This window comes from Oncorhynchus mykiss, chromosome 13, assembly GCF_057628025.1.
Source record: "Oncorhynchus mykiss isolate SJ-2025 chromosome 13, ASM5762802v1, whole genome shotgun sequence".
NCBI classification, from domain to species: Eukaryota; Metazoa; Chordata; class Actinopteri; order Salmoniformes; family Salmonidae; genus Oncorhynchus; species Oncorhynchus mykiss.
In genome coordinates, this window is record NC_143034.1 from 64,220,423 (window position 1) to 64,226,422 (window position 6,000).

Here is a 6,000-nt window from a genome sequence, read left to right on the forward strand (position 1 = left end):
GAGGTCAAGCCATTATTACATTACTCTGGAGGAGGTCAAGCCACTATTACATTACTCTGGAGGAGGTCAAGCCATTACTACATCACTCTGAAGGAGGTCAAGGATGGAAATGGAAATGTATGCACGCACTACTGTAAGTCACTTTGGATAAAAGGGTTTGCTACATGGTATAAATCATTATTATGATTATAATATATGAGTTCATTTTTTTCAATTACTTTGGTGCTATTTTCACAAGTATGCGGTTAAGTACAAAAGTGTAAACTGGTAACACTGGTTATGACCCCTATCTTATGTTCAAAACCTTTGATTGTTCTTTCATTGGGGTTTCACACATCTTTCACCCCTGAGTCATTCATGCAAAATCAGTTTCAGCAGTGAAAAACCATGAGAACATTTCATTTAGTCACCAATACATCAGATAATGACAGGTTCAGCATTTAGTCAATTTAACTACCATTAAATATACAAGATACACATCTCAAAACGGTCATTTTTGAATTGCCGAATAGAACAAATAGTGGATATAGTTTTCCGTACAGTATTTTACGATAACTTGACATGTTTGTTTGTGTCCAATGGCAGGTGGTGAGCATGCTGAGTAACACAGTATGCTAGTCTTACACTTTCATTATCCTTATACAGTACATACTGGGGGACAAATCATCAGAAATAGAGGTATTGTAAAGCAGTTGGCTACTGTCAAACATAGCATCCTGTTGTAGGCCATTTCTGCCCCATGACACAATGTACAAGATCACCTTTTCGACAAGTCAACTGATAGAGTATCACCTGTCTCTCTGCTTGAAATTCATCAGCTTATTGTATCAATAACATTCACATAATGAGTGGAATATATTTGTATATACAACACAGGTGTTTCAGCAATTAGATTGAACATGTATCCAAATCGAAAGAGTGATTTGGTGCAGTGAACAAGTTACTTTGTGAATTTGTTTGTCGTAGTCAGTCGATTGAAAGTGTGCTTAGAGTTTTGATGATGTGTTTTGATTTTTGTGCTTAGAATTGTCAAAATGTACCACCGAAGTGATAAAATAAATCAAGGTGACACAGAAGGTGATGGATAACAAGAACAGGCATCATTCTCTCTACCTCGACCCATTTGAGAATAGAAAAGATAGAAAGTGTAGAGGTGAAGGTGTAAGGGAGGAAGAGAGAGTTGGATAGAGAGACAGAGAGAAGGACTGAGGAAGAGATGCGCAGCAGAAAATAATGGAGGGGGGAAAGGAGAGGAGACAGAGAGAGAGACACGGAGTGAGAAAGAGAGAGAGAGAGAGAGAGAGAGAGAGAGAGAGAGAGACAGAGAGAGAGAGAGAGAGAGAGAGAGAGAGTGAGAGAGAGACAGAGCGAGAAAGAGAGAGACAGAGAGAGACAGAGAGAGAGAGAGAGAGAGAGAAGGAGAGAGAGAGAGAGAGAGAGAATGAGAGAGAGAGAGAGAGACAGAGAGAGAGAGAGAGAGAGAGAGAGAGAGCGAGAGAGAATCAGCTGTTCCATGATGAGGCACATCTTGAGACCCAAGTGAAATTAGTTTAGCTGTTTCGGTCCAAGGTGATGTTTGGACCATGACACAAGCACCACACACACATACAGGCACACACGCCCCCAACGCCCTGCTTTTTATTTCCAGAGTAACAAAATCACCGTCCTCTCTCCCAAAAGTCTGACTGTTGCAAACAGCATGCCCCCAGCAGTTCAGGGTCTGGGTGAGAGGCCTTTCACTAATAACTAGAAAACATGTGCAGCCATTTCAGAAAGAGGTGTCTGGGTTCAACAACCATTGGAGAAAGATAAGAATAGCTTCTCTGTGTGTGTGTGTGTGTGTGTGTGTGTGTGTGTGTGTGTGTGTGTGTGTGTGTGTGTGTGTGTGTGTGTGTGTGTGTGTGTGTGTGTGTGTGTGTGTGTGTGTATTATTACTGTAATACATGGATTGATACTGTAGACGGCTCTCTCCCGGGGGACCCTCGTGACTGGATGGAAATGTATCGCTTGAGGTCCTCAGACCCCACTGTGCAAAAGTCTAATTAAACACACAGCGGTGGTCTAAAGTACTCAAGTAAAAAAACTTTTAAGTACTACTTAAGTCTTTTTTTTAGGTACCTGTACTTGACTTTACTGTTTATATTTCTGACAACTTTTACTTCACTAGATTCCTAAAGAAATTATGTACTTTTTGTTTTTTACATTTTCCCTGACACCCGAAAGTACTCGTTACATGTTGAGTGCTTAGCAGGACAGGAAAATGGACCAATTCACACACTTATCAAGAGAACATCCCTGGTCATCCCTACTGCCTCTGATCTGGCAGACTCACTAAACACAAATGCTTAGTTTGTAAATTATGTCTGAGTGCTGGGCCCCTTGCTTTCAGTAAATCTTAAAATCAAGAAAACCTTGCCATCTGGTTTGCTTAATATAAGGAATTTGAAATTATTTGTACTTCTACTTTTTCTTTTGATACTTAAGTATATGTTACCAATTGCATGTACTTTTGATACTTAAGTATATTTAAAACCAAATACTTTTAGACTTTTACTCAAGTAGTATTTTACTGGAGGACTTTCACTTGAGTCATTTTCTATAAATAAGGTATCTTTACTTTTACTCAAGTATGACAACCGGGTACTTTTTCCACCACTGACACACACACAAACAGACACATACATAAACAAGCATGAACACATGCAGGCACACACTGACACACACACACAAGCTGAGCGGTCCGTCATAAGGAGGAGACCAAGGCGCAGCATGGTAAGCGTATATTCTTAATTTATAAAAGAAATGCAACACTGAACAACCGTGAAGCTAATACGGCCAGTGCAGACAAGCAACTAAACATAGAATAAGAACCCACAAAATACCCAAGGAATATGGCTACCTAAATATGGTCCCCAATCAGAGACAATGATAAACAGCTGCCTCTGATTGGGAACCAATTCAGGCCACCATAGACATACATATCCCTAGATTACAAAACCCTTAGATATACAAAAAAAACCTAGACAAGACAAAAACTAACATACCCACCCTAGTCACACCCTGACCTGACCAAAATAATAACCAAAAGAAAACAGAGACAACTAAGGTCAGGGCGTGACAGCGTATAACACTGGAGCTGACTGACTGACCTAACCAAAAGAAAACAGAGACAACTAAGGTCAGGGCGTGACAGCGTATAACACTGGAGCTGACTGACTGACCTAACCAAAAGAAAACAGAGACAACTAAGGTCAGGGCGTGACAGCGTATAACACTGGAGCTGACTGACTGACCTAACCAAAAGAAAACAGAGACAACTAAGGTCAGGGCGTGACAGCGTATAACACTGGAGCTGACTGACTGACCTAACCAAAAGAAAACAGAGACAACTAAGGTCAGGGCGTGACAGCGTATAACACTGGAGCTGACTGACTGACCTAACCAAAAGAAAACAGAGACAACTAAGGTCAGGGCGTGACAGCGTATAACACTGGAGCTGACTGACTGACCTAACCAAAAGAAAACAGAGACAACTAAGGTCAGGGCGTGACAGCGTATAACACTGGAGCTGACCATCATTTGTCCCAGTAACACAAGCCTGTGACGATAATGACACAAAGGACTCTAGTTCACCACATATCTCCACGCATCTCTTTACAAACCAGAGGCTGCAGAGATATTCATACTGTCTCTGATTAGAGAGCTAGAGCTCCCACAGCTCTCATACCAAATCACTGAAAATATATATTTTTTTCTCCCACAGCTCTCATACCAAATAACTGAAAATATATATTTTTTTCCCACAGCTCATTTCCACACCCTGATCTGTTCCACCTGTCTTTGTGATTGTCTCCACCCCCCTCCAGGTGTCACCCATCTTACCCATTATCCCCTGTGTATTTATACCTGTGTTGTCTGTTTGTCTGTTCCCAGTTCGTCTTGTTCGTCAAGACAACCAGCGTTTTTATGTCTCTCTTTTTCTTGCCCTCCTGGTTTTGACCCTTGCCTGTCCTGACTCTGAACTCGCCTGCCTGACCACTCTGCCTGCCCCAGAGCCTGCCTGCCGTCCGGTACCGTTGCCCCACTTCTGGTTCACTGATCCCTGCCTCCCCATCTGTCAGGGGAGCAGCGGGCTGCAGGGGTTCATCTCTGGGCTGACCTGGCCCCAGGCTGCAGGGGTTAATATCTGGGCTGACCTGGCCCCAGGCTGCAGGGGTTAATCTCTGGGCTGACCTGGCCCCAGGCTGCAGGGGTTAATCTCTGGGATGACCTGGCCCCAGGATGCAGGGTTCATCTCTGGGCTGACCTGGTCCCCAGGCTGCAGGGGTTCATCTCTGGGCTGACCTGGCCCCAGGAGGCAGGGGTTCATCTCTGGGCTGACCTGGCCCCAGGCTGCAGGGGTTCATCTCTGGGCTGACCTGTCCCCAGGCTGCAGGGGTTCATCTCTGAGCTGACCTGGCCCCAGGCTGCAGGGGTTCATCTCTGGGCTGACCTGGCCCCAGGATGCAGGGGTTCATCTCTGGGCTGACCTGGCCCCAGGATGCAGGGGTTCATCTCTGGGCTGACCTGGACCCAGCTAGAGGCCCCTGAGCTGGACACAAGCTAGGATCCAGGAAGGAACAAGCAAATTTGCCTCGGTCATATTCATTAGGGCACAACCTCACAAAATGTGGGTGGACTCAGACTTTGTGATTATGTACACTATGTTGTCATCTTTGAAGCAGGGAGGCATGTTTGTGAGGGAGCAATGTCTTACAGGCTTGGTTGCTAATCCAGTCATCTTGAATAGAGCAAGTCAAGTGTGTAAGTCAGCGGAGGCTGATGAAGGGAGGACAGCTTATAATAGCAGCTGGAATGGAGTCAATGGAATGGTATCAAACATATATGGTTCCATTTGGTTGACACCATTCCACAGACTCCATTCCAGCCATTACTATGAGCCATCCTCCCTCAGCAGCCACTTGTGTATGTGCGTATGTGTGTGCTTGTATGCATGCGTATGTCCGTGTGCATGCCAGAACGTGTGTGTGTGTGCGTATGCCTGAGTGTGTGTGCGTGTTTGTAAGAGCCTGTCAATCTGAATCAGTATCGGTACTGATAATGTCAGCTAGAGACCGAACCGTTTTAATCAGTGGAGGACATTGAAGTGGATTGGTGTGAGCGTTTCACTCTCCAGTAGATATTTACTTTAGTGGGAGCATCAATCTGAGCAAGCTGCATTCAACAGCCGTGAGGAGGGAAAATTGTCCATGAGACTGTTTTCCAAACAGTTGTCAACTCAGGTGTCAGGTGATAAACATGATAAATACTAGTACGCTCTCTGACTTACGATACTAGTACTCTCTCTGACTTACGATACTAGTACTCTCTCTGACTTATGATACTAGTACTCTCTCTGACTTACGATACTAGTACTCTCTCTGACTTACGATACTAGTACTCTCTCTGACTTACGATACTAGTACTCTCTCTGTTTCTGTTTTCATGACTCGTTCTGTCTTTCACGCGCTCTCATTATCTCTCTCTCTTTCACACTCTATCTCTCTCTCTCTCTGGTTCAATTTGTTGACCCTACACTCTTGATGCTGTAGACGTCACAGGCTGTGTCTGCTCCTCTCATTAGAGCGAGATACTCCGCCAGACGACTAATAGGAATAACCCACAAAACACACACAAACGCATGCAGGGAGGAATTTACACATACCTGGCACACGCACACACAAACACACAAGCAAGCACAAAGACACACACACACACACGTTTGTTTTACTATACTTGTGGGGAACAAACAATTGATTCCCATTCAAAATCCTATTTTCCCTCATCCCTAACCCTAAAACTTACCCTAACCATTAACCCTAACCTTAACTCCAAACCCCTAAACCTAACCCCTAACCCTAAACCTAACCCATAAGCCTAAAATAGCCTTTTCCTTGTGGGGACCGGCGGAATGTCCCCACTTGTCAGAATTGTCCTTGTTTTACTATCCTTGTGAGGACT